This window comes from Octopus sinensis, linkage group LG3 (assembly GCF_006345805.1).
Source record: "Octopus sinensis linkage group LG3, ASM634580v1, whole genome shotgun sequence".
Classification (NCBI taxonomy): domain Eukaryota; kingdom Metazoa; phylum Mollusca; class Cephalopoda; order Octopoda; family Octopodidae; genus Octopus; species Octopus sinensis.
Genome location: NC_042999.1, coordinates 169571624 through 169591697, shown reverse-complemented (window position 1 = coordinate 169591697; position 20074 = coordinate 169571624). Strand labels below are relative to the sequence as shown.

Below are 20074 nucleotides of genomic sequence, written 5' to 3'. Positions count from 1 at the left end.
CTCGGTCACTAGTCATTTCCTCGGTGAGGCCTATTATTTTAAAGTTTGTCTCTGTTGTAATTTTGAGCCTGAGGAATTTGAGGGTATAGGTTAGGTCCTTCCTGTGCCTGTCGAGGGCATGGCTGTTTCCCCCTCTTGAAAATGCCAAGGCATCGTCCCTGTGTGGGAACACACACATACACACAGAGATAGATAGATGAGTAGAAGACGCTACACATTTCCAACCAGCATGTCTAAAGAGTTGGCAATATTGCCTAGGAGCAATAGTTGGTGTGAAACTGGCAGTAATATTTTGCCATAACCAGTAATATACTGTTCGACGATATATTACTGCTGTTTCACTCTTACCGAGTGTCCTTTTTTTGTGACATAAAGCCAAATAGCTGATTATATATATATATATATATATATATATATATATATATATATATATGTGACCGCGTGTGTACCGTTGGCGATTTTTTTTCCTCCGTCTTCCCTTCTCTGGATCTTTCCTTTTCCTATGTTTCTGACGAAGAGCTCCGCTCGAAACGTTAAACCCTCCTTCTTCCCTTCCTTCCTGAGCCTCCAATAATACTATATTTGTTCTACGTCCTCACGTTGTTGTGTTTTCATGTTTGGATTAACTATATATAGCTGGCTAATTGTAGTATTTTATATGACAGCTAAGTGTAGTATTTTATATATAAATATGGATGGTAAATCAAATTAATACACTTGTCAATGTCATCCAGTGGTTGTCTTTTGAGATGTGACATCAACCATCGTTTGTTCCTGAAATAGTGCGAGTTCACACATACGAACATTCACACATCTCCCTTTTACACACACACACAGTTGAAATGCTCCCACTAGTAGTTCGCCATCACCCCTTCCTTTCTCATTCATACGTTGTGACGGAGAAAAACACAAGTGTATTCTTCTAGTAGATTCTAGTGTTCTCGTGATCTCACTCGCTCCTCAAAATTGGCTTTCTGCTTCTAAATTTGAGGGCATACTCATCAATAACCATTCCCATGTTGCCTATTCCTGTTCTTCGTAGTTCTGCGAGAGAAATTCTTGATGATCTCCCCTCTGCTGTGTGATTCCGTTTCCTCTATTCCTTCATTGCTCTCTCTCTCTCTTCTCTCAATCGCTCCGACGAAGGGTAGTGCTCGAAAAATGTTTCTTTTCTCACGGTTAACTAATCTATAACACTTGCGAATTATTCTATTGACGGTCACGGCTGAAATATCTTTGAATATGGGTCTACTTGATCAGAGCTGGTATGTGATAAACAACAATCGAGTCAATGAGGGTACCTTTATGTTGTTACTCGAGTCCTTTAAGAATAATACCCAAATCTACATCAAATCAAAACTTATTGTTCTGAAGAAAGACACTGGATAATGTAATCTTTCATACAGTATGTTTGGGCAATCAATCTGAATAAGTCTGAAACTTGTCAAGATTCGTTCGTTCGTTCGTTTCCCTGTTGTCGACTATAAACACATGAAATATTATTACTAATACAGCCTTTTGTAGAATGTAGATTGTCACACTTTAAACTTGAGAAAAGCCTTGCATATTTATAAAGTGCGAGTTATGTATGTATTTTTGCATTTTTGTGCATGTGTGGAGGCGGCCAGGGTTCCTTCCTACATCTGTGGATGTAAAATCCAAGAAGAAAACGAAATCAACGTCGAAAAATCGGTATTAGTGATAATATTTCATGTCACGCACAGGGAAACTAACGGGGATGGTTAACAGCCTTTAATTGAGGCCCTGATTTATCAAACCCACCTGATTATATTTGGCCATGCTAATCTTTTTACGCATTTTTTTACAGCCTTGATTTCTTTCTTTCTCTTTTCGTTTTGAACATCAGATTCAGAATCTGAAACTAACAGCATTTAAAATTTTCAGAAAGTAAAACAACTAATGCTAAAAGATGTAGACTAAATATACCTATATTCTTCAAAGGTAAACAAAATATATGATTACAGATAGTTACTGCAATCTTAAATCCTGTAATCTTTATCAGATTCTGATTAAAAGAAAAAAATAATTACAGAGATGTACTTGCATAGCAAGTGACTTGATGTGAGATCGTGTGCTGAAACAAAAACAACTGCAGCGTGGAAGATATTTGCAAGAACACGCAAAAGCCGTTAGTTTTACTTCAACACGCAATTTTCATTTGTGTCAAAATATTTTCGTCGCTTTGAAACCGCGACCTGTTCACTGATAAAACTTGGCAAAGAAACCCGAAGACCCTTTGTCAATAAAAAAAAAAAAGAAAAGTACTTAGATAAGAAGTGTCAATAGTAGTCTGTTGCTTCGTTTGCCGCAGTTTCTGCGCACGCACCCGGCCAGGGCTAGATTTTGCACGAAGTCTTAATCAGCGGCTCCGACTGCAATCAGCTTTTTAAAACATTTCAGTTCCGTCACGTGTAATTCGTCCACGTCTGTCTGAGGTAATTTCACCATTCATCAATGTTTAGAATCTTGGGTTTATGTACCAGATCAGGATTTTTCTCCTGTCTAATAATTGTGTGTATGTACACTGTAGTTGTTTAACCTTAGTGTAACGCTAATTAAATACCTCTTTGGTCAAAGGTGTTTCATCCTTGAACGTATCTTTTTTTGTGTATTAAGGGCTGTAGTCTCCGATGTGTGCTTCCTGTTTTCGGACTACGGCATGTGTAAATCACGCACTCTCTTTTATAGAAAGTTTCTCGCTGGATTCACGTGTTTGTTAGCGTCGACTGTTTAAGTTGCTTACTGTGTTACCTATATATATAGATAAATTTCCTCTATTTACATAATATTGAGGTCTCTTTCTTTCTTTTGTTATCTTACCGTTTTTACCAATATATATATATATATTTAACAATTAAGGATAACTTCTTAATAAGGAATCTTAACAAGAAATTATCAGGCAGATAGCGTGAAAAACCTCATAAGAGAAAAATTTCGAAAATAATTCTTTCTTATTGAACATATTAATTTATATATAGAGGGCATTATTACACATAAATGCCTCACGCTAAGAGGGACATAAGTCATTTCTACCAAAAATTTTACTAATCATACCCAATGCAGTTTTTCAAAGCAAGACATAAAAAAAATAAGACTAAATTCATTTTTTAAATGTCTTGCTTTGAAAAACTGCATTGATTGATTGATTGATTCTAGTTTCAGCTTATGAGCTGTGGCCATGCTGGGGCACCGCCATTGGGTATGATTAGTAAAATTTTTGGTAGAAATGACTTATGTCCCTCTTAGCGTGAGGCATTTATATGTAATAATGCCCTCTATATAATATATATATATATATATATATATATATATATACTGGAATAATTTTACGCGAGTGCGTGTATGTATATATGTGTGTGTGTGTGTATATATATATATATATATTTATATATATATACATACATACATACATACATATACATGAGAAAAAGGTCGTCAGGATTTGAACAAAAACTAACACTAAATAAATAGGTTTTAGCCAAATCCTAACGACTTTTTAAAAAGCATTATATAAAGTCTACACTCCTTCCGACAATCCACACACACTCTTTTTCTCTTTTACTTTCACGCACTCGCCTTCGTTTGTTTATTGCAGTCAAGTCAACGTTCGCTGTCGCACTTTTCTCTCGCCTTTTCTTACAATATTGTTAATGTTTTCATCTTTTCCGTTTATTTTGTTGTGAAAGTACTTCTTAGCAGTTGAATAGGAAAAAAAAAGTCTGATTTTTGTGATTTAGTGCTAGATCTGCTAGTGAGTCGATGACCTCATGTCATGTAAGAATTAGGGGTTAATATAGGGCGTAACAAATATCAGAAAATCAAAAAAAAAATGTGTGTAATAGGTGTAAAACAACTTCCTATGAACGAATATGAAAAAAAAAATTCGCGCACGCCAAAAGGGGGTGGGGGAGAGGCCTCGGAAAATTCACATCGGGAAGTTCCGAAAGCGTCTGAGGAGCTGACCCGGGCACCAAAACAAAAAAAAAATAGTGTAATATGTGTAAAACAACTTGCTCTAAACGAATATGAAAAAAAAAATGCGCTCTCGAGAAAGAGGGGTGGGGGAGAGGCCTCGGAATATTTATATCGGGAATTTCCGAAAGCGTCTGAACCGGGCACAAAAACAAAAACAGCGTAATAGGTGTAAAACAACTTGCTCTAAACGACTATCATGAAAAAAATGCGAAAGGGGGGTGGGGGAGAGGCTTCGGAAATTTCCCATCTTCAGTTCACGGCCTTTAAACTAAGAAAAAATAGTGTAATTGGTGTAAAACTACTTGTTCTAAACGAGTATCAAGAACACACACTCACACATGAATCATAAACTCCGTATTTCGCCAAAAAAAAAAAATAAAGAGAAGAAATTCTGGAAAAAGTGAAGAAATGTTGGATCTCATTCCTTGGTTAAAGCTATTTTAAACATTAAATTTATGCTTTTCTTTGAAATAGTTCAGATATATGCAATTCTTCTCACTTATTAAGATGCATTTATCAGAAAAAAAGAGACAGAAAAAATTATTATTTTGTGTCAATCCTTCCCTAATTATCCTTTATTAATTAGTTTTGGCGTGTATTTTTTTCCCAAATTTATTTTTTCACCTTTACAACACTGTTTAGTAAAGCAATTAATTATCTTTATAATTTGCATATTTGACTTATTAATCAAAATTCTCTAGATGTAATATATACTAAGTAATGCATCCTTCATTTATGTGTTCCGTTCTGTATTATGCATGCGTGACTGTTTGTATGTAAGTGTGTTTAACTGTGCACATGAATGTGAATATTAAAGAACATATTTATTTACTATGATTGTTATTTTCAGAACAAATAAATCTTTTGGCTGTTATGTTATTGATGTTATTATTATTGCTAGTTAAAGGGTGGTGACTTGGCTGAATATTTTGAGTCTTGTAGTATGTAGTTGTGTTAGTCAATATTCTGAGTTCAAATCCAACTCATTTCTTTATCATCATTATCGATGGACCACTCAAAGAGGTATGTATACATTATCATTTTCGTAACATAATTTCTGTAGTATTTCAAGATGTTTCTGACACGTATTTTGATTCACATGGCGGAGATCCAACATTTCTTCACTTTTTCCAGAATTTCTTCTCTTTATTTTTTTTTTTTGCGAAATACGGAGTTTATGATTCATGTGTGAGTGTGTGTTCTTGATACTCGTTTAGAACAAGTAGTTTTACACCAATTACACTATTTTTTCTTAGTTTAAAGGCCGTGGACTGAAGATGTGAAATTTCCGAAGCCTCTCCCCCACCCCCCTTTCGCGAGCGCGCATTTTTTTCATGATAGTCGTTTAGAGCAAGTTGTTTTACACCTATTACGCTGTTTTTGTTTTTGTTTTGTGCCCGGTTCAGATGCTTTCGGAAATTCCCGATATAAATATTCCGAGGCCTCTCCCCTAACCCCTCTTTCTCGAGAGCGCATTTTTTTTGTCATATTCGTTTAGAGCAAGTTGTTTTACACATATTACACTATTTTTTTTTTGTTTTGGTGCCCGGGTCAGCTCCTCAGACGCTTTCGGAACTTCCCGATGTGAATTTTCCGAGGCCTCTCCCCCACCCCCCTTTGGCGTGCGCGAATTTTTTTTTTCATATTCGTTCATAGGAAGTTGTTTTACACCTATTACACACATTTTTTTTTTGATTTTCTGATATTTGTTACGCCCTATATTAACCGAATTAGGAGCTATGTGGACGCTCAACTTGCTAGTAACAGCAACCAAATCTCTCAGCAAATCATACTCTGTTGTTTTAACGAAAACGGGAAAATATTGGATAAAGTAGACCGAGATAAACTATGACTTAAAAGACAGAAAGGTCACAGTTGAGAATGACTATGATCATACGTCGTCTGCTCGACCCGGAGTAAAACAATAAGGAACTAAAGAGGGACATTCTACATCAGCACTTCTGAAACTTTTTTTTAACTATCGCCCTCTTATTCCTTAAAGGTTGATCGCCTTTGAAAGGCTATTTGCATATAAATCATTTCATTAATGATAAATATAATATGAATACATATCAGATGATATGTACGCATGATAAAAATTGAAAAAATGTTTGAAAATTAGAGTAATTAAAAGATCCCATTAGTAGTCTATCCCACCTTCTCCCCATTACCTATATACAAATCCACCCCCCTGCTCAAAGGGTGGGGGGTGGTATCACCCTCTTTGAGAAGCACTGATTGCTTAAACCAACATCCTGTTTGGTTTAAAGCTCCAACCTCCCCCCTTGACGTTCCTACACACACACACACACACACGCAATCTGTCCACCCTTTTTCACAATTTCTCCAGTTATGCAGCTCAAATTCTTGACTTTAGTGTCCCCCACAAACTCAATCTATTGGTTATGTTGTCACATTCACAACACACACCTGTCTGCTTCTAAGTTTAGTCTCTTTTCACACTCATCTACTCTACGAATTATCTGCTTTAGTGTGCACTAACTTCAATATCTACTCATAACCTCTCCCCAACTTCAAAAAAGGCTGAAAATCCAAGTGGTCATCTAGTAAGGAGTTCTTTTATTCTATACACATCCAGTCACAAACCTACCTGATGCCATACTTCTTCTTTCATCTTCCAAATAATAACTTCATTAAGTATCAACAGGATTAACCACTGAAACTATACTCCCTTATCTAATCTTATACATTGCCTGGCACGCAAGCTCTGCAATGTATTGTAGACAAGTGAGCTTGGTCACTGGTCGGGTGACTGTCATTGTGAGCATCTTGATGTCTGTGACAATGTTAAGAGAGTGCTCAAGCCCATAGCCTGCCAATTTAACTTGCTGGGTTATTTCTCTTTCCAGAATTGTGACTGAGATGAAACCTACAAGCAAGGAAAAATGTTATCTTTAATCCGGTGCCTCTTCTCTGCAGTGTATGAATACACAGCACAGCTGCCTTCTGCCTTATACACTAGCTTTCACTCCCTCTTTTCAAATCTATTTCGTATACACGTACAGATGCATTTGTATGCCTGCTTGTGTTAGTGCTTATGTGTGTGTGGGTATATATGCTTTCAGTTCAGTTATATCTTCCCTTACTTTTGTCATCTATTAATTTAGGAAAGTCTTTATTAACCCACTTCAAATTCTCATAATCAACTCACTTTCTTTGATGTACTAACAGTAAAAATCTTTCCTTTTTATTTTTACACTTTCATGTTGCTTTCTTCTTTTTAGATATGATATTAAATGAAAATTATAATAACTATATATAAATAAGTAAATATATCTAGAGAGAATAAAGTGTTCAAATTAAGTTAAGTGTAGAATGATGAACTAAGAAGCCTTAACTGAGTGATAGAAGTAGGTGGTCTTTTCAATTTTTGCCAAGCAAATATTTCACACACACACACATACATGCCTGCGTCAGTTGTTGACTGCCATGACACTGCATCTTTTAAGGCCCTCATGCTTTCCGAAATCCGCCGAAACTACACCTGATTATATATACACTTTAGATGAGTTGTAGTGCACCTGAGCACTGTACACAATTATTATTATTATTATTATACACACACAACATGGCAAGGAGTAATCTCGGAGGGAATAAAGACATAACATGCAATCATGGCTTGCCCTTTGAGAAGTCATTCATCTCTGTTGAGAGTGATGAACAGTAAGTAGTAAATATTGTAGACTATGAAAAGAATGAGAATGCGTTTCTGAAATGTTGAATATCAACACCATCATGTCCACTTTTCTGTGCTTGCATGGGTTAGAAGAATTTTGACGAAGCAGACTTTCTACTGCCATATGTCCTCCCTGTTACCAACCCTCACCTGTTTCCAAGCAAGGTAATATTTCCCTATGATTAGACATGTTTTCAAAGATTAGAAATGAAGAACACTGGTTACATGGCGGCGATACGCATTTACAACTATCACACTCTATGTTGTGGCATGGAGACAGTAAAACATACACACACACACACACACACATGCACACACATGCACACACACGCACACACACATGATGAGCTTCTTTCAATGCCTGTCTATCAAATCCACTCACAACGCTTTGATATCATCTACAACTGCTGTTATTCATGTAAGCTTGAGGCAGATTCTAAAACATCAGTTATCATGTGGTTGGTAAGCAAGCTACTTACCACACAGCCACTCCTACGCCTATATATATTATATACATATAATATATATATAACAATGCTATGTATATGTTGGCTTATATTTTTTTAAAGAGTCACTTGACTTACCAAAATTAATTTGTAATGTATTATTCTGATAGTTGATATATCCACAAACAGTATGATAACAATGTAGTGAGTGGGCTGGAACTAAATGATGTCTGTGGCCATCTGCCAGTTTTTTTATGGTTGTAATTACAGGGAGGCTCAAAATGTCAGTAACTTCAAATGTAAAAGGAGAAATTCATGATTGCATTCAAGAATGAATCACCAACAGGAAGTTGGATAACACAAAGAAGATATTGACCAAATTTTGAAATTTGTCTTATGAAATAATACAGTAGAAAGTTAAAATATACAGATACAGGTAAAAATATAGAGATATAGGTTGTAAGGGACTAGAAAATGCCTACAAAAGGGAAGCACATGGTATAGAGAACTCATAAAGTATAGAATTATAGGGGTAGAAAAGAAATATGAAAATATATTGATTAATATCAATTTATTTTTATATTGGGATAATACCAAAGAAAGAATATGTTAGAGAATAATAAAAACATTATGAAAGATATATGGATTATGTTAAACAACATTATAAAAATCTCCAGTGTCAGAATAGTACAAAGCAATTTTGATAAGACCATTAATAAGATGGCTGATGTGATTGGTGGTTTTATTAACTTTTTATAAGTGTGGAGTGTGGAGGTGTGTGTGTGGTTTAGTGGTTAGGGTTAGGGCATTGAAGTCATGACCCTTAGATTAATTTTGATTCCTGGACTAGGCAATGCACTGTGTTCTTGAGCAAAACTTAATTTCATATTGCTCTCGTCCATTCAGCTGGCAAAAATGAGTAAAGTTACGATGGACCAGCATCCCATCCAGGGGTGAACATATATGCCTGGGAAACTGGCTCTGTGAGTCTATATGATTTGGGAAGGAGTTTTATCCAATGTATGGAACCAAAAGTGGCAGAAAAAAAAATGAATGGCCAAGAAATAACCATTCAAGGGATTATCATATTGGGGATAGAAATTTGAGTTCAGTTTTTTATAAAACAGTTGAAGAAAAAGAAATCCGACATTATTAGCAAATCTATATATATAAAACTGTAGTTGTGTGAGTGTCTGTCCCCTTCGATTTAGATTCCTAACTACTCCCACATTTTGCGGTGCAGTTTAACCAAATTCGGGTATCTTATAGTCGTGATTAATATCAAGCCCGTCTGGCTATTAGCGCGCGTCTACGATGAGTCTACGATTTTAAAAATAATTTATCATCATTTTTTATTCCATTTTAATGCATAATTTTTCGTGTGTCGATGGCGGCGGAGTTGGCGTCCATGGTCACACCTGCACCTGTGTTTGCTTCTCCCCCTTCTTCCCTCCCTCGTGAAGCTGTGGGGAAGGGAGTGTAAGGAAATCAACGTCGTAATGCGTTGTCAAGGAGACCAGCGTTCTTTTAGAACAATGACTTCATGGCTTGAAGACACCAAAACAGAAATGGCTAAAAAAGCCCGAATTGGCATCTATAAGGGAAGTAACTCTCTAAAAATGCTTATATAGTTATTTCCCTTACAAACCCGAGCAACGCCGGGCGATACTGCTAGTGAAAGATAAACCATTCTAAAGAATAGTCAAGGGAGTCATTGAAAGGATTTCCAAACCTCAAATTTCCATTTGTAATTTATCCTTTTTAACTACTGCAGCCCCAAGTAAAATGAAAATTGCAGAAGTTATACCATTATCATCATCATCGTTTAACGTCCGCTTTCCATGCTAGCATGGGTTGGACGGTTCGACTGGGGTCTGGGAAGCCAGGAGGCTGCACCAGGCTCCTGTCTGATCTGGCAGTGTTTCTACAGCTGGATGCCCTTCCTAACGCCAGATATATAAAACTAAATATAAACTTAATTTAAAAAATTACAGATCTGTTTCTTACTATCCAGATTCTCTAAGATATTGGCAGGGAGAGCGGGGAAACAGTACAATAAATAAATAAATAGATAAAAATAAAATAAAAAGACAAACCCTTAACTGAAAATCTTGACGAATTCATTGAGAAGTGCAGATTACTGACAGATCAACTTTGGTACTAATTAAAATAACTGAAATAATTACTAACTGTATAGAGATGAAAAAAGGGCTCACATGGCAGAGATGTAAACAGAACCCTTCCCCCCCTTTTAATTTTTTATGGAATCGCAACTTCAAAATTTCTATTCTTCTCCCCATTTCTTTATTATTATTTGCTTTTTCTGGAAATCTAATTTTGCAAAATACATACAAAAATATGGAGATTATGATTCTGAAAACTATTGTTTGTAAAATTTCAATTTATCAAAAAAGAAAAAAAAAAAAAGAAAGAAATATATATATAGGCAGAGGAGTGGCTGTGTGGTAAGCAGCTTGCTTACGAACCACATGGTTCTGGGTTCAGTCCCAATGTGTGGCACCTTGCGCAAAGTGTCTTCTATAGCCTTGTGAGTGGATTTGGTAGACAGAAACTGAAAGAAGCCTGTCGCATATACGTATATATATGTATATATATGTGTGTCTGTGTTTGTCCTCCCAACGTCGTTTGACAACTGATGCTGGTGTGTTTACATCCCCGTAATCTAGCGGTTCGGCAAAAGAGACCGATAGAATAAGTCCTGGAGTTGACTTGCTCAACTAAAGGTGGTGCTCCAGCATGGCCGCAGTCAAATGACTGAAACAAGTAAAAGAGTATATATACCCCAACTCCTCCCCTCCCGATTCTATGGCCTTGGCCTTCAAGCAGGCTATTCATATGCTAGAAATAACAGCCAAATCTCACAAAACTGCAATGACATAATGAAAGAAATATGTAATCAATCAACTCACCTTTCTGCAAAGATTTCTTTCAGAGTAATTTCCTGCAGTAATATGACAGATTTTTGTGAGATTTGGCTGTTATTTCTAGCATGTATATAGCCTGCTTGAAGGCCAAGGCCGTAGAACCACGAGGGGTGGGGGTTGGGTAATTTTTTTTTTTTTTTGAAAAATTGAAATTTTACAAACAATTTTTTTTTTGAATCATAATTTCCGTATTTTTGTATATATTTCGCAAAAAGAAAATTTCCAGAAAAAGTGAAAAATGAAGAAATGGGGTGGATTGAAATTTTGAAGTTGCGATTTTTGAAAAAATTTTTCAGAATTGGTATCTCCATAGACTAAAACAGGATTCTGTAAAAAAAGAAAATTAAAGTAGGGAAGGGTTCTGTTTACATCTCTGCCATGTGAGCTGGAAAAAATATGTATCAGGAGTTTTTATTGATCTCAAAAAATGCTTTTAATACCAGTGACCATAATACAATACATGATACAGTGGTGTAGCTAATAGGGGAAAAAGGGAGTGGTTCCCTTGAGTGCATTTTTCAATTGTTTTTCAACTCTAGTTCACTTGTGCAATGAAAGTTGAATTTCTTTTTATTTTGTTAATCATATGCTCTTGGAAGAACTTTCTGGTGTCATTATTTGACCAACCAACCATATTATTTAACTGTCTCTGTGATGTGTTGGTGGCCACTGACATCTGAAGACCCAAAACAAGCCCTGATGTCATAATCTCTTGACATTGGATGATCCCGTGGAGTTTCATCGTTTTCATGTTATACCTATGTCAGTAGCTGTAAATTTCATACAAAATGATATTGCTACTGAAACATGAAATAAATGAATGTAGAATACATTTACATATATTATAATTCATGAAATATTTTGCTGAATATTAGAGAAATGAGTTAAAAATTGTTTGGTATGTGTCACGGTGCCTTTATATTTTATGTGCTTGCTCCCATTAACTTCAGAACCTGGTTATGCTTCTGACTTGACAAACTGGAAAGATATTGTGTTATAGACTGGGCCTAATCTGTTGAGAAGCTGTTTATGAGACAGGGAACTAGTTGTAAAGATAGGTGAACATAAGCCAACATGCATGGCTATTGATTGTGGATACCTTAGGGGTTAGTATTAAGCCTGAAATTGTTCATTTTAAACATAAATAATAAATGTAGAGTATCTAAAACAGATTGTTGTTTTGGAAATTGTAAAATTAACACTAAAGTACAAGTGGTGATAATTAATGTCAGTAAAGAAACAATATATGAAAGTAAATTTTTGGGCATGATATTATGATATTAGACCACAAAATCTGTAGGAAACATAAAAAATGAGCAAAGAACATTACAATTCTGGACCAAAAAAGCTACATTCTGGAATCTGCCACTCCATTGAGATAAAGGGGCCATGTCTGAGGGAAGAATCCTATGAAGTAGAAGAGTTAATGCAGTGGACATTGAATGTTGTTCTTCATGATGATGCTTTTACTATCCTGTTTGTCGGGTGTAAATGCAATATTATTCAATAAGCAAATGAAATGATAATATAAAAAAAAACATCCAGTTTGAAATATGAGATTAAAATGTTAACATTCAAAAAGTATCCAATCTCTGGGGATACAAAGAAAAAAAAAAATTGTACATTTCACAAATTTTATTTAATCTCCTTCAAAATACTCTCCTTGGGAGTTCACACTTCTCCCAATGGATCTGCCTATGCTGGTAACACTTCTGGAATGTTGTGGAACTCTGCTGTTGTTTTTCTCATAATTTCCTCTCACAACTCAAATCGATTCCCTTTCAGCATGATTTTCAGTTTAGGGAAAAGCCAGAAGTCATAGAGTGCCAAGAGACTAGAATGCCCTGTTGAACAAGTAGCCTGTTGCTCTTGACCAGGAAAGCTGAAGTTCCAAGGTGCATTCAAAAAGTATCCAACTTTATTTTTTCGCCGACTCTCTCCGCACGCACAACTCCTCTGTTAAAATCGAATTCGCTTATTCCCACTTCATTAGTAATTTCCTGGATTGTTATACAATGGTCTTCCATGACTATTTGCCAAACCTTCTCAAATGGCTCCTTGTTTTGGCTTGTGAGTGGTCTGCCTGAGCATGCCTTGCTCTCCACTGAGGTGCAACCATGATTGAAGCTGTTGTACCACTCCTTGACTTGAGGTTTGCTAATGGCACCATTGCCAAGGGCCTGTTGAATCTTCTGAATGGCTTGAGTTTCACCTACTTTTTGGCAAACTTGATGCAATGTCTCTGCTCTATTTGTTTGGTTATCCTGTGTGGAAACGAAAATCTGATGAACGTGCACTACACATCTATTCTCCAGGTGTAACAGCTGGGAACTGTTGTGGCTCACTAGTGCAAAATATTTTACATGTGCATGAAAGGCAGCGCCACCTCCCACCCATGTGGCGTCACCTCCCACCCATGTGGCACTAGTTTTGCAGGGAAAAAATAAAGCTGGATACTTTTTGAACACACCTCATAGTATGTTGAGAACACATTATCACATTACTTTTAAACTCATGGATCTCATAGAATTAACACAACATATTTGTTTAAAGTGATCACAATTCCATCCCAGGTGATATGCAAAAATGGAGTGAATTTGGGGAATGATTTGGATGTGCAACTTAAAACAAAGTACAAACATTATTCAGTTCAAGAAATTATACAAAAGTTAAGGATTATAGAAAAGAGGAAGGGCTGTCTGTGATATTGAGTAGATATTTGTGTTGTACTTAGAACTGTGAATAGTTTTGCTTATAAATTTAGTGTGTTGCAGGCATGGCTGTGTGGTAAGAAGCTTGCTTCCCAACCACATGGTTCCAGGTTCAGTCTCACTGCTAGATACCTTGGGCAAGTGTCTTCCACTATACCTTGGGCTGACCAAAGCCTTGTGAATGGATTTGATAGGCAGAAACTGAAAGAAGCCCTTTGTATGTGTGTGTGTGTGTTTATATATATATATATGTATATATATAGGCATAGGCATGACTTTGTGTAAAAAAGCTTGCTTCCCAACCACATGGTTCTAGGTTCAGTCTCACTGCATGGCACCTTGAGCAAATGTCTTCTACAGCCTCGGACCGACCAAAGCCTTGTGAGTGGATTTGGTAGATGGAAACTGAAAAGAAGCCTGTCATATATATATGTATATATATATCAATGTGTGTGTGTCTGTGTTTGTCCTCGCATCACGACTTGACAACTGGTGTTGGTGTGTTTACATCCCTGTAATCTAGCTGTTTGGCAAAAGCAACCAATAGAATAAATTCCAGTCTAAAAAAATAAGTACTGGGGTTGATTCATTTGACTAAAAATTGAGGGCAGTGCCCCAGCATGGCCACAGTCTAATGACTGGAACAGGTAAGAGACACACACACACACATATATATCTTTGTCTGTGAGTTGTACCTCCACCCACCCTCAGCTTTACAGCTGGTGTTGGTTGGTTTAGATCCCTGCAACTTGGTGGTTTGGCAAAAAACCCCCCAAAAACTGTTAGAATGAGTAACAAGCATCCCACCTGAAGCCCTAACAATTCTGCCTGTCTAACACCCTGGATGGTACTTCATTTATTGATCCCAGAAGGTTGAGTGGGAAATTTGAATTCTATTGACCCCAGACAAATAACAGGCAAACTTGAGCCCAGAGTAGTTTTTAACTTAGACTGTAGAGGTAACCAAAGATTAACCCAACACCCTATTATATCAGCTACTTTGTTGTCTTTGTCTCTGTTATAAGGGTCATGTCTTTTGGCATATTAAAAGCAAAAATTCAAGTTACATTGTATAATATTTAAGCATTTAAACTAGCCATACTCGGCCCAAATAACCTGTTTTATGCTGAAACTGGTCAGATCTGGTTTTTCACAACTACCCCACAGTGTCATTTTACAAATAAACAATTACATCATTGAAATCTCAAAGCTATGAAATAATGCATGGTTAATTTAAGACAGTAACCTGTGTGCTAAAGGGTTAAATATTTGAATACTAATGCAACCAGCAGAAATCTCATAATGACAAAATTGCAATCATTTTGAAAATTTAGTTTCCATATGTTAGAACTTGTGTGTGTATTTTAATATTCTTTTATTTGTCTCAGGCATTTGACTGTGGCCATGCTAGAGTACTGCCTTAAAAGGTTTTAGTCAAAGAAATCAACCCCAGGACTTATTCCTTAAAGCCTAGTACTTATTCTATTAGTTTCTTTTGCTGAGCTGCCAAGTTACAGGGATGTAAGCACACCAACACCGGTTGTCAAGCAATGGTAAGGGGACAAACATAAACACACACATATACATACATATAATGGGCTTCTTTCAGTTTCTGTCAACCAAATCCACTCACAAAGTTTTGGTTGGGCTGAGGCTGTAGTTGAAGACAGTTGCTCAAGGTGCTACACAGTGTGACTGAACCCGGAACCATGTGGTTGGGAAGCAAGCTTCTTACCTCACCACCACATCTGTGCTTTGGGGATGTTTATATGTTCCCGAGAAACTGTTATTTTAAAGCTTGTTCTTAAAGGTTCCGTTAAGTACTACATTGAGAAAACTTTCAGGAATGGCTTGTGTATTGACTTTAGATTAAAGCCTGCTTACTGGTTGTGTATGGATTAAATTCATGGTAGAACTAATCAGGCATTTTTGTCATAAGAAAAAATTTTAGAATACAGAGTTGTGCTGTGATGATGAATTTCAATTAAGCAATCCAATAGCAGTTTCAGAGTCAGGAATGAATTTTGTAAATATATGTTTAATCAGTCACCACTGTTGACAAACGAATATACCTGTTTACCATAACAATACTAAGTAAAGCTGTTCACTGTATAAACAAGAATTTAATCTTATCATCACTTAAACTGTTAGTTTTTTTTTCCTTTGTTCACGTACATATTTTGGTTCATAATCCTTTGTTTATGAGGAAACTTCTTCCCCAGTCATTTATTATGTTAATTATTTAGGAAGTAAATAATGATCTTGAATGTTTTTTGTCTCCATTTTTTTTTGACAATAATTACTGTTAATTAGTACTTTCTTGGTCTAAACTGCTACTTTCAAGTGACATGAAAAGGCTTGGCATACTAAAATATAATCTTAATTTTACAGCAACTCACAGGAAGTTAAGTCCCTTGCATATGGAGGCCATGATGCAATTTTGAATCTCAGTTGAAGTCATTTCACTTCATATTCACCACTACTATCCTTGACTCAGGTATGAATGTCCCAACTTTTCATTTAACCATTATTATTTGTGCCCCCCTGCCCCCCTGCAAACAAAAAAACCAAACAAAAAAACCACTGTTCCATAATGTCCTCAATTTTATTTATTTATGTGAGTAGTTTTCATTGTGAATATTTCTTTTTTGTAGAGGTGTAGGTTATAGTTTGTTGAATTGACTTCACTATATTATTGGTACAAGCTTATTTTATACACTGTGTAAAGATAAAGCTAGTTAATATGTTTTGGGTGGGGGAAACCACAATTTTTATAGAATATGTTGAAATACTTGATATATTGAAAATGTATAAATCTCATTTTAAAGATGACAAGAAATTTGGCTGCTAAATTACTAACCACACAAAATTTCTATTTCTTTACTACCCACAAGGGGCTAAACACAGAGGACAAACAGATTAAGCCGATTATATCGACCCCAGTGCGTAACTGGTACTTAACTTATCAACCCCGAAAGGATGAAAGGCAAAGTCGACCAAAAAGATTAATTGACTACACTTAATTCCTCTCGACATTTTTAAATATAGGTGCAGGCGTGGCTGTGTGGTAAGGAGCTTGCTTCCTAGCCACATGGTTTTGGGTTCAGTCCTACTGTGTGGCACCCTGGGCAAGTGTCTCCTACTGTAGCCTTAGGCCAATCAAAGCATTGTGAGTTGATTTGGTTGACAGAAACTGATTGCTATATATATGTATATATATATATATATATATATATATATATATATATATATATATATATATATATATATGTGTGTGTGTGTGTGTGTATCTTTGTATCCGTGTTTGTCCCCCACCCCCATCACTTCTTAACAACTGGTGCTGTAACTTAGCGGTTTGGCAAAAGAGACAGATAGAATAAGTATCAGGCTTTTAAAAAAATTACTACTGGGGTCAATTCATTCAACTAAAAATTCTTCAAGGTGGTGCCCCAGCATGGCCGCAGTCTGGTGACTGAAATAAGTTAAAGATAAAAGATATTTTAAGAGCCATCATAATAGTTAACAGTGTAATAGACCCCTGATTCAAGCATGAAGTTCTCTTAGTTTAAATCAAACGTCTTAAAAATAAGAGCTGCTAGGAATCTACTTTGCCTACTGTAAGAAGATAAAGCTACAAGTAATCAAGGCCTTAAAGCCTTGAAACTCTACTCTCTCCAGCGTCGCCGTGAGCGGTACATCATTTGTACGATGTGGAGAATATACCGCCAACTTTGCCCAAACGACCTGAACATTAGCTTCAAGGTTCATCCAAGACTGGGACCACGGGCCATACGTCCCCTGCCCAATTCAGGATCACAGCATACATGTACACTGCAACATAATTTCTTTTCCTCAACAGGCCCTGCCCTATTTAACATTGTCCCGAAAGAGATCAAAGAGGAATAGGATCCCATCAACTTTAAACGGAGTCTGGATAGATTCCTTCAAGGAATACCAGATAAGCCACCCATAATTGGATACAACTCACCCAACAAAAACTCACTATTTGAATGGACCACAAACAAAACTTGACTTAAAAAGGATTTAGATAATCCTGTCAGGTGGTGCTATTAAGTTAGACATGGCCTGGACCAATCTTTGGTCGAAACATATCTAAGTCTTATCTAAGTTTACAGAATGAAGTTTTATCCTTTGTCAGTGAAATTAATAAATGCTGGAAAAATGGAAATGAAGCCTTCATTATGTATCTGCTAAAAGGGTGACTGACTACTATTTTAGGGACACGACAAACTTCTCATTAAAGTGATGACAATTTCACTACATAGTCAGGCCACACTATTAAGTAAGTATATTGTTACATCATCAAGCAGCTTTATAGTCACATCACTAAAACATATAGTTGCAACATCATCAAACTGTTATATAGTCATACAACCAAACAACTTTTATAGACACAGCACATGACTATTAGTAATGTGTCCAAATATTGATTTTTGTTATACTATTCTGTTATATATTAACATTGCTCAGAGTTGCTGAAGCATGGAATAAACTGCCTGCGTCAGTTGTTGACTGCCATGACACTGCATCCTTTAAGGCCCTCATGCTTTCCGAAATCCGTCGAAACTACACCTGATTATATATACACTTTAGATGAGTTGTAGTGCACCTGAGCACTGTACACAATTATTATTATTATTATTATTATTATTATTATTATTATTATTGTTCAATATCGTGCAACTGGTGCATATTTGTTGATTTCCCACATATGATAAATATTCAGCCTAAATTTAATTAGTTGCAGTGAAAGAGAAGAATAGAATAAAACAGACATTCCTCTTTATCGTTATTTAATAAATTGATATTCCTAAATCATGAAATATTCATATAAGTAAAATATACGAGGATGGATCAAAATGTTTGTGGAATTTTTTAATAGCAGTAAAATAATCAAGGTTAATCAAGTTAAAACATGTCAGAAAACTTCACTGGGTGTTTACCTTGCTTTTAGTTACCTGCAATCAGGTAAATAACTGTCAATCAGATAGCTACGTCCCTAGACATTGGCAAATTCAATTCTTCATGATAATTTGGGACTGAGCAAGCTTTCAGCACGATGGGTCCCAAAAGCATTGTGGTCTGATCAACAGAATCTTTGAAGTGATCTCTCTTTAACATTATTGAACAAAATTGAAGCAGACAAAGAGCAATTTCTGGCGAAAATTATCACCTGAGATGAAACTTGGATTTACCTGAGTCCAAAAAACAGTCAAAGCAATGGCTCCCACATGAATTCAGGACCCAGAAAGTGATGGCCACGGTTTTCTGGGATTCAGAGGGTGTGATACTGATAGATTACCTTGAAAATCAAAGAACAGTAACAGGAGTTTAGTATGCTGAGGTTTTAAGGAAGCTAAAAGACGTTTTGATTAAAAAACGGAAAGGGAAACTTCATGGTGGGCTCCTGTTTCATCATGACAATGCATCAGTGCATTCTTCAAGGGTTGTGCAAGATGTCCTTCGAGAATTTTGATGGGAAGTGCTTCCTCACCCACCATATAGTCTTGATTTAGCTCCATCAGACTTCTTCCTTTTTCCAAAACTCAAAGAAATCCTCAAAGGAACCCATTTTAATGACATAGAAGGAGCAAAACACTGTGCCACTACTTGGCTCCGAAAACGTCCTCCAGAATTCTTCAAAGACGGTCTTCAAACCTGGAAACATTGACTTGAGAAGGGCATTGACCTGAATGGCAACTATGTTGAGAAATAAGCTCATGTATATATGTTGTTTTTTGTGTAAAATAAATTAATTTCTTAAAAATTCCGCGACCTTTTTGATCCACCCTCATCTATGCAATTTATTGATGGGCAATCAAATTTACATACATTTCTACTTGGTATTCAGCCGAAAGACCTGTTAGTGATTAATCTAGCTAACTGAATGACTTAGCAGTATTTCAGATAGAGTGAAAGTAATTTAGCAATGGGGAGGAGATAGACAAGCAGAAGGATGGGGATATGTTACTAATTATATTAATTAATGTTACTAATTATATTAAAGGATTATACTGTTTAACACTGAGAGCAATTTTTATTCAATAATAGATCATTTTAAAATTACAATTCTAAAGACATCCTCACGTTTATATTGCATCCTAGCTAAGCAAACAGGCCTGATTTGGGGATATGACACAGCGATCTGCAGTCACCATTGGTAGAAAATATTAGGGCCTGTGTCCCACAGTAACTGATCTAGACCACATGCTGAAGCTTTATGTAAAGCACATTATTGGTTATTGTAAAATTAGTATT

At 36.1% G+C, this 20074-nt stretch overlaps 1 protein-coding gene across 6 annotated transcripts in view; it reads left to right on the top strand.

Moving 5' to 3' along the window:
* LOC115209353 (organic cation transporter-like protein) overlaps positions 1 to 20074 on the top strand; it is a 51469-nt gene continuing 31395 nt past the window's right edge. For 2 of the 6 annotated variants that reach the window (XM_036501629.1, XM_029777721.2), the window contains exons 1-2: positions 2301 to 2456; positions 16187 to 16292. The gene's annotated coding sequence lies outside the window, so the exon portion shown is untranslated. Of the gene's footprint in view, positions 24 to 1117; positions 1406 to 2300; positions 2457 to 16186; positions 16293 to 20074 lie in introns of those variants that run through there. The other 4 variants (XM_036501626.1, XM_036501625.1, XM_036501624.1 and 1 more) reach the window with 4 other exon arrangements.